The sequence below is a fragment of the Saccopteryx leptura genome, chromosome 2 (assembly GCF_036850995.1).
Source record: "Saccopteryx leptura isolate mSacLep1 chromosome 2, mSacLep1_pri_phased_curated, whole genome shotgun sequence".
Classification (NCBI taxonomy): domain Eukaryota; kingdom Metazoa; phylum Chordata; class Mammalia; order Chiroptera; family Emballonuridae; genus Saccopteryx; species Saccopteryx leptura.
In genome coordinates this window covers 275,174,600-275,184,810 of record NC_089504.1, presented here as the reverse complement: position 1 = coordinate 275,184,810, position 10,211 = coordinate 275,174,600, and the positions used below count along the sequence as shown (strand labels likewise).

At 42.6% G+C, this 10,211-nt stretch overlaps 1 protein-coding gene across 1 annotated transcript in view; it reads left to right on the top strand.

The window, feature by feature from the left end:
* Positions 1 to 8,149: 8,149 nt before the first annotated feature.
* LOC136392012 (membrane cofactor protein-like) overlaps positions 8,150 to 10,211 on the top strand; it is a 56,915-nt gene continuing 54,853 nt past the window's right edge. The window contains exon 1 of the mRNA XM_066364003.1: positions 8,150 to 8,258. The gene's annotated coding sequence lies outside the window, so the exon portion shown is untranslated. The remainder of the gene's footprint in view (positions 8,259 to 10,211) is intronic.

Genomic DNA, 10,211 nt, shown 5'->3' with positions numbered 1-10,211 from the left:
ACCCAAGCCGGAATCCCCCGCCAAGAGCATCAGGACTGTGAAGAGGTGCCCACATAGCATTTGACTGAAGAGCTGTGAGGTTTCTGTCTGCCAGAAAGAGACAGGAATTCACAGAGACATGGGATCCCTCATAATGGGCCAATGTATAGAGTCTTGGTAACAGCCACTTATCCTGGGATTCTGTGAAAAGAAGGATGAGTTGACTAGAGATGTATGAGGAGAGTCTGAAGTTTGCGACTCTGGTGAGAGACATAGTGGAGGACAGCCGCCATGACTTCTTTGATGAATTATTGTCCAATACTGAAGCTATCATCTTTCATGGGTGGAGCACTCCCATCTGTGTGGCATCAACTTGAGGGAAAATAACAGCCACACACCTTCAGGAATCCCTCTTGCCCACCCTAAAAAGATTAGGCCCTACTGTGGAATTGGTGGCCTTTGCCAGGAAATAGAGTTCTGGACAGATTAAGGGACTGACTATGACTCATTTGTTTTTCTTTGAGGTAGGAGCTATTCACTGACTTTCCCAAGAATCTTACTCCTGCTTCCCTTTAACAGGAGATGCAGTAGAACTGCCCTGCTGGCTGGTGGCAGAACAACTCTCCAGAGGCTCCTTCAGTGGATGAGACTAACAAGGAGCTGGCAGATATCAGGGTGCCTTCAGTCTTTTGCTGACCAGCCCCAAGTCAAGTTGACCTTGATGTACAGCTTGCTCCTTACTCACACACCTAAGTCCAGCAGAGGCAGCCACAAACTGTGGATTGCTCATAGCTCCATGCAGGTTGCTGAGAGCCAGTCACAGGCAGCATCTTACATTGGTCGGCACAGGTTCTCTCCTAAGAAGCCCAGAACCAATACACCTAAGGGCCAATTTCAGACATCAGAGTAGTATCTAATTAGCTGTACAGGCAACATATTCAAAGGAGAGCTCGCCAGGCACCATACACAGCTGAAGTGGATTCTGCTGCCCATGGTCAGCACCTGCACAGCAACTTGCATGCTTTGGTTAAGGTAGAGCATCACAGACAGACAGCCTGAGGGTCAGTCCCATGCACAGTGGGCCAAATAGCAAATCAAGACGGAATTACAATTGGAAATGAATAAAAATTTGGGGTAGCAATATTTATATCTGACAACATAGACTTTAAAATAAAGGCTAACATAAGAGGTAAAGAAAAACACTACATAATGTTAAAGAGAGAAATCCAAGAGGATATAACCCTTGTAAACATTTATGCACCCAATGTAGGAACACCTAAATATGTAAAGCAAATATTTTTTTTAAAGGAACAGAGAGAGAGTCAGAGAGACGGATAGATAGGGACAGACAGACAGGAATGGAGAGAGATGAGAAGCATCAAGCATCAGTTTTTTGTTGCAACACCTTAGTTGTTCATTGATTGCTTTCCCATATGCGCCTTGACCATGGGTCTTCAGCAGACTGAGTAACCCCTTGCTTGAGCCAGTGACCTAGGGTACAAGCTGGTGAGCTTTTTGCTCAAGCCAGATTAGCCTGCGCTCAAGCTGGCTACCTCGAAATCTTGAACCTGGGTCTTCTGCATCCCAGTCCGACGCTCTATCCACTGTGCCACTGCCTGGTCAGGCTGTGAAACAAATCTTGATAGACATAAAGGCAGATATTGATAGCACTATAGGCATGGCAGGTGATTTTAACACTGCATTGACCTCAATGAATAGATTTTCCAGACAGAAAATCAACAAGAAAAGTGCTGCCTTAAATGGCATATTATATCTACTGGATTTAATTAATACCATCAGAGTATTTCATCCCAAACAGCATAATAAAGATTATTTTTTATTCATTTTATTTATTTATTTATTTCTATTTTTCTGAAGTGAGAAGCAGGGTGGCAGAGACACACACTCCCTCATGCATCCGACCAGGATCTACGTGGCAAGTCCTAGGGGACAATGCTCTGCCCATCTGGGTATAAATAACATGTTACCAACTAGTGAGATCAAGGAAGAAATCAAAAGATACTTTGAAACAAATGAAATTAAGAACACAATAACCCTAAATTTATGGACAGCTGTGAAAGCAGCCTTAAGAAGGAAATTTATAGCAATACAGGACTACCTCAAGAAAAGAGAAAAATCTCAAATGAACAATCTAACCTTACACTTAAAGGAACTTGAAAAAGAACAACAAGCTAAGCGAGTAGAAGGAAGGAAATAATAAAGATCAGAGCAGAAATAAATAAAATAGAGACAATATATATATAGTTATAATATATATATACAGTTATATAGATATAGATATATACAAAAGATCAATGAAACCAAGATATAGTTCCTTGAAAAGATAAACAAGATTGACTAACTTTTAACCAGATTCATCACGAAAAAAAAGACCCCAAAAAATAAAAATCAGAGATGAAAGAGAAAACATAACGACAGACAACAAAGAATTACACACCATTCTAAGAAAATATTATGAACAATAATATGCCAACAAATTGGACAATCTGGATAAAATAAATAAATTTCTAGAAACATACAATCTTCCAAAACTGAATCAGGAAGAATCAGAAAATCTGAATAGACAGAATACAGTCAGTGAAATTGAAGCAGAAATCAAAAACTCCCAACAAACAAAAGTCCTGGACTGCATGACTTCACAGGTGAATTCCATCCAACATTCAAAGAATTAACACCTGTCCTTCTCAAAGAATTCTCTTTTTTTTTTTTTTTTTTTCTGAAGCTAGAAACGGGGAGAGACAGACTCCCGCATGCGCCCGACCAGGATCCACCCGGCACGCCCACCAGGGGGCGACGCTCTGTCCACCAGGGGGCGATGCTCTGCCCCTCCCGGGCGTCGCTCTGTTGCGACCAGAGGCACTCTAGTGCCTGGGGCAGAGGCCAAGGAGCCATCCCCAGTGCCCGGGCCATCTTTGCTCCAATGGAGCCTCGGCTGCGGGAGGGGAAGAGAGACAGAGAGGAAAGAGAGGGGGAGGGGTGGAGAAGCAGATGGGCACTTCCCCTGTGTGCCCTGGCCGGGCACCGAACCCGGGACCTCTGCACGCCAGCCGACGCTCTACCACTGAGCCAACTGGCCAGGGCCAATTCTCAAATTTTAACAAGAGGGAAGACTCCCAATCTCATTTTATGAGGCCATCATTATCCTAATTCCAAAACCAGATAAAGACACTAAAAAAAATTTATAAGCTTGTATCTCTGATGTACCTAGATGCTAAAATCCTCAAGAAAATATTGGCAAACTAGATCCAGCATACATTAAGAAGGCCATAAACCACAATTACGTGGGATTTTTTTCAGGGGATGTTCAGTTGGTACAACATCTACAAATAAATAAACACAATATACCATATAAACAAAATGAAGAATAAAAATCACATCATCATATCAATAAAGGCAGAAATAACATTTGATAAAATTCACCACATATTTATGAAAATAACTCTCAGTAATGTGGGAATAAAGGGGAAAACCTCAATCTAATAAAGGCCATATATGACACCCCATAGCCAACATCATATTCAAGGGGCAAAAACTACAAGTGTTTCCCTTAAGATCAGGAACAAGACAGGAATGTACGCTATCACCACTCTTATTCAGTGTACTACTAGAAGTCCTAGCCATAAAAATAAAATAAGAAGAAGATATAAAAGGCATCCAAATTGAAATGGAAGAGGTAAAACAGTTACTTTTTTGGAGATAACATGATATATCAATAATATACAGATAAAATTACACACACACACATACACACAACACTAGAACAGATAAATGAATTCAGCAAAGTATCAGAAAACAAAATAAATATCCAGAAATCAGTTGCATCTTTATTATTATTATTATTGTTATTTGTATTTTTCTGAAGTTAGAAGCCCGGAGGCAAACAGATTCCTGCATGCACCCCACGGGGATCCACCCAGCATGCCCACCAGGGGGCGATGCTCTGCCCATCTGGGGCATTGCTTATTGCAGCCAGAGCCATTCTAGTGCCTGAGGCAGAGGCCATAGAACAATTTTCAGCGCCGTGGCCAACATTGCTCCAATGGAGCCTTGGCTGCGGGAGGGGAAGAGAGAGACAGAGAGGAAGGAGAGGGGGAGGAGTGGAGAAGCAGATGGGCGCTTCTCCTGTGTGTGCTGGGTGGGAATTGAACCTGGGTTTCCACACACTGGGCCGACGCTCTACTGCTGAGCCAACCAGCCAGAGCCAGTTGCATTTTTATATACCAATAATGAACTATTAGGAAGGGAAACCAAGAAAACAATACCATTCACAATTGCTTCAAAATGAATAAAATACCTAGGAATGAATTTAACCAAGTATATAAAAGACTTGTACCCAGAAAACTATAGGATACTGAAGAAAGAAATTAAAGAAGATACAAACAAGTGAAACATATATCATGTTCATGCATTAAAAGAATTAACATCATTTAAATGTCCATATTAGCCAGAGTTTTCCCACATAATTGATCCGCAATGTGTCCTGGGCAGAGAGACTTTTTTAAGCTTTCCAAGTGCTTCTAATACACAGGTAAGGTTGAGAACCTCTTCATTAGAGACTCTCAACTCCCACAGTCCGTTTCTACATGGAAACTTAAAAAGATAAAAGCAAAAGGATTATATTTACTTAAGAAATGTGAAGTTTCAGTAAATCAGCCTATTAAAGATATCCAAAATTGCCTAAGACTTCAGTCAAGGGCTTGATGCCTGGCTAACAAACAAGATGATCTGTGGTTTAAAAGCACAGAAGCAATTTTTCTAATACCAACACTGGATGAAAATTAGCTTGACTCTAAGTAATAATTTTAACAAATTTTATTTGGGTTTAACTTGGGTTATTTTTTATACTTGTATATTGCTATAATATATGCAGGGAGAACATTCAAGATAACTAATGCTACGTTTTCTGTGAGAATGCTGAAGAGACCTGGAACAGGAGGAATTTGAGTTTGCATTGTTAAAGCAAAGTCTAAGTTTAAGGAACATAGGCAACTCTGCTATTCTATAATGTACTAATCCATGCCTGACAGCGAATAGTGTAAGCTAGAATAAACTATTTTACATATTTTAAGACTTTGCAAATTTCTATTCAAGAACAGGATTTGACATACTATACTGACTTCCAAAAGGCATATACAATAGAGTGACTATACTCATTTTTCGTTCTTTTTTCCCCCTAAGCTGCAATACTTTTATCATTTCCAAGCTCATCTATGAAAGGTTACACTGAAATGAATTCTTTGTAAATTGTAACACTGCTGCCCTCCTGTGGACTGTTAGGGCATTTAACAAGCCCTTTCTTAGCCCTTCAAATTGTCTTTATTCAGAGGTTTATCATTTATTCCCTAAGGTCATTTATAAATTTTTATCTGGCATCAACTGGTCCTTTTTGATTTCCTTTTGTGAAATTAACATTTTTAAATGACTAAACTCTGCCACTTATTGCTTAATTTGGAGAAGTATAACATTGGAGTCTGAGGTCAAACATTTTTCCTTCCCTCTCATTTGCATACCAGCAGAAAGTGAACAATTACCCTATGTATAATTCACATACAAAAAGTTACTAACCCAGCTATTTCACTTGCTAGCCCAAAAAAACCTACACAGAGGTAGGTAACCTACACATCGAAGGTAACTTTGATGTTTGCAGGAGGAGCCACAGATAATCTATGCAGCTATTAAAAACACTCTATTACTGTATGTTACAGGGGGAAGCCTAGTACTGAATATCAGAAACAAACAATAGCTCTGCTATCCTGGGACATAGGTTGCAGCTTGTGGCTTCAAGTCTGTAATCTACTGACATTCGGATAAGATGAGTAGTTTTTCCAGCTTTGAGATATAATTGATATATCACATTGTGTAGAATGCTTGCAGAGAAAAATAGATTCTGTTGTCACAGTAAGTGCCAACATTGAGCCACAGACATTTCTGCTATGTCACTTTTATAAAAGTAAGAATGAAGAGAAATGATAACTCCCCCTCACTGAGTCCCATTCACTGTCTCCTTACTTGTACTTTCTATAATTAAGTGTCATATGGAGTGCCTGGGTTTCATAATCAAAGATACTGTGGTGTTATTTTGTTGACAGAGATAATCATAGCCAATTCGATGCCAACAGAATTCCCCAGTTTGAGGTGCGGTGAGAGGAAGGAATTTATTCAGTGAAAACTGCTCAACCCTGAAACAGCACATCTGTGGAAAAGCACAGTTGTGAGATAGTTCAATCGTGAAATAGCGGGACTACATAACAGCTCAACTGCTGGACAGCAGGACTGTGGGACAGCAGGACTGGGAGATGGCCCACAATGCGACCCTGGCAACCTCGATCCAAGTGCTTTAGCTCCAGCAGGAATAAGGAAGTCTTCAGTGAAAACTGAAAATGTACTTCCCCTTAATAGGGGTGAAGCCGGCTCATGTAGGAGGACGTTTCTCCCTGACCGGGATTGCTATGTTCCCAAGAAAATGAGGGCTCCAAATCCATAGTTTGATTGGTCCAAAACACACTGTCTTGATTAGTCAGAATTTAGCTACTCTGATTGATCAGGAAATGCAAATGAGGATAAACCTGCACAGAACCAATTAGTCTGGGAAAGTCTCAGTTCTACTGAACCTCTCTTATGAGGGTCAAGATGGCAGGATCACTGTGCGGGAGGCTTGGCAGCCCAGTCTCTGGGTTTTTCCTGTAATGCCGAGGGCATGAGGGGCCTCTGTAAACATAGGCTACTAGGCTGTGGTTATGAATCTGGCTCATTTTTAATGTTCTAGAATTGAGATTGCTTCACCACAAAAGTCTCCCTCCTATTAATTCTTCCTTCTCATCCAACCAATCATGGCATTAATTACATCCACTAATTTGACACTTAAACACACTTGGGCCCTGGCAGGGTACAATTGATCAGTTGATTCCCAGTCAGGGCACATACAAGAATCAACCAATGATGGCATTAATAAGTGGAACAATAAAGCCATTGTTTCTCTCTTTTTCCTTCTCTCTCTCCCCCTTCCTCTCTCTCTAAAAATCAATAAAACAAAGTGTTTTAATTTAAAACATGTTTGTACTTATCTTTTTCAAGCATATGTATTGTGTCTTCAATAAAACATTTAGTTCCGAAATGGCAAGGGTCGCATAGATTGAGGCCTAGTATACTTAATGACATAGTATTTAATAATTCAGCAACACCGGGGTCCTCTCAAGGGAACAAGGGGCAGTCATTTAATTTGGGATAAAGGGTGCAATGGACAAACCATTCTATGTTTTGAAATCTAGCAGGCCTTGAGAGGGAGAATTCAGAAGATGACAAGATACCACGGAAATCTCAAGAATTGTCTCTATTTATGTCTGATTAATGCCAAATTACAGCAGGGGCCCTGGCACTATTGACAGTCTGGAGACCCAGAGGCAGGTTAAACGGTGTGCACACTGGACGTGTGCCCTGGACCCCGACTTCTGAAATGCCTGGCAAAATCCAACTTTACACTTCTTTCTAATATAAGGGACCCGATATTTTCTTCTGCCCCCGGATCTGAACAGACCTTAATGTGCCTCTTTGGAGACCCCAAGACAAAAGTGGAACCTAGGGTGCTGACCCCTAGATGACTCACTGTCTAGAGTTTACGTTTCTATTTTTAGAACCATGCGCTTTATTTTTATTTATTTATTTTTAGATTTTATTAATTTTAAAGAGAGGAGACACAGAGAGAGAGAGAGAGAGAGAGAGAGAGAGAGAAGGGAGGGAGGAGCAGAAAGCATCAACTCCCATATGTGCCTTGACCAGGGAAACCCGGGTTTTGAACCAGCGTCCTCAGTGTTCCAAGTTGATGCTTTTACCCACTGAGCCACCGCAGGTCAGGCAGAACCATGCGCTTTATTTTGCCATCCAGGGTTCCCGCAACGATGACTTGGCCAGCTGTTGTTTCCTTTCCACTGTTCCTGAGTGGGGTGGCAACTGCCCGTTTAAGGACAAGGCGGTGAACCACATATTCCCGCAAACCGCATCAGTGCTTCAGGGTAGCTGTGAAGAAGGATCAGCCCCGCGAGTGCCTGAGCTGTCAGAGGGTGGAGGTGGTGACCGCGTCCAGGCCACGCCCCGCTCCCTCAGGGCTAACGCCCCGCTCATTCTGAGGCTCCTCAAGGAAACCTGCCATTGGTCCGCCCGCCCCTTCCGTCACGGCCCGCATCGCGCCCACCAGCGGTACCTCACCTGACACATTGTGAGACTGGGGATTGTTGCATCTCCCTCCCGCCACAATCAAAAAGGTAAATGCTCGCTCACTGTCCCTCCGGTTTCCCGCTGATGACGGGAAAAACGACGATGTCTCCCAAGCCGCGCAGGGCACCTTCCTACCACCTCGAGAGTCTCTTTTCTTCTTGGCGCTTCGTTGGGATCCATTTGGTGACCCTAGTGCTCCTGCTACCCTCAGGCTCCGGTAGGGGACCGGAAAGGTTGTGAGCTCTGGAGACGAACTGCAGGTTGGGGAGCTGGCCTCCCTGAGCCCAGGGCGGAGGGAACTTTGCCTGGTGGGTGGGGTGGGAGGCACGGGGCTTGGTCGACCCGGGTGGTGCAGAATTGGGGTGGAAGGCTCAGCCACAGATCCTCAGGGTTGTGCTGTGGCGGATCCGGGACGTGGGGACCCGGTAGTGCCCGCAGTGAGGGCTACTTGGTGATAGTCACTGAGCCTCGCGGGGTGCTAGACACAGCCATTTTTGCCCGGGACCAAGTTGTGCCCCTAGCACAAGCTTGCAGATGTTTGGGGACTGAGTCAATCGGGATGGGAATCCCTCACCTGTGCTTAAAGTGAGGGCTTTCTCTGGAGTTCCCCGGTGTGTGGGATATTGCTAGGAGCCGTGCTGTTCGGGTGGGGCGTTTTGCGATGTGTTTCCTGGGCGGGGTAATACCTGGGAGAGTGGAGTGTTTGTGCCCCACTGGGTTAGGCTGGAGGATCCCAGGACAGGCATTATTATTATTGGGTGTGTGTTTTATGGAAGTGCCCAGGCCAGCGGTGTGGGGGTGTGGAGTAAGAAAGATCACTACTTGCCTTGTATGGGAGTTAGGGAGCAGTTCTGCATGGAGTCCTTGAGTGAGAGCTGGCTCTGGGTCTTGGGATTTAGAGAGATTAAGAAGGGAGCGCTCAGTGATTGTTGTCCATAAGGTAACAGGCTGCTTGTTGCCCCACAAATTGTATTGGTAATTGGTTTGCAGGCACTTTCCTTTTCTTTCTTTTTTCTTTTTAACTATGGAGTCACATTCATATTCACATCCAATATAGATAATATTCTATTCTGTCCCCAAATGTCTTTTGGACAATATTTTTCTCTTTTTCATCAGGTTGGGTCCCATTTGAGCGAGATTCGAAGAAATCTAAAATACTGGTAGCCAAATCTAGTTAGAAACAAAAGTTCTAAGAAATGAATGATAAATAATATCAATAGGGTTTTACCCAAAGTTTATAAACTGAAGCTGAAGGCCACCGACTAAGTTGGATTCATGTTTCGTATATTCGTGTACACACACACACATGCTTATTGTATAAAAAGTATACAATCTAAAAACATACCCTAATTATTTTTAGGACCCTATTACATATACAGTTTGTAGGCTGCATTCTGTCCTTAGCAGAATTCACTCAATAAATATGTATTTGCCTTGTATGTGCCTGATCCATTCTGGTTTTGGCAATACCCTGGTGAGTATTAACAAACCATTCCTATTTTGAGATCCTTATTTCACTATTTGTCTGCTTGCACCCACTCACACATGAACATAGACAGTGACTATGTTTTGCTCACTCTTAGTTCCCCAGTGCCAGCACACAGTAAGCAATCAATAAGTATTTGCTGAAATCTATTGGAACTACAGATAGTAATCAAACCATAGTACTAATATGTTATAGCCCAAGACAGGTGCCTGGGGGGAAGGAGCATGATTCTCTGACAGTATTTCACAAATGACTGGTGTAAGGGAATAAATTTGTGCTCATTAAATAGGTTAAACTATAACTTTGGGTCTTCTGTACTTGCTGTCACTCGGTTTGGGAACATTCTCCTCCTGCATCTTGTATAATTGGGTCCTTTCTTCCAAACTGAGTTATGATGTTACCCCCTTTGGGACCGTTTCTGAGCAAACTATTTCAGGAAGACCTACATAATCCAGCTCATACTCCCCGTAACTTTAGGCACTCTTCTAAAACTATCACTTCTATTTTATCTCTA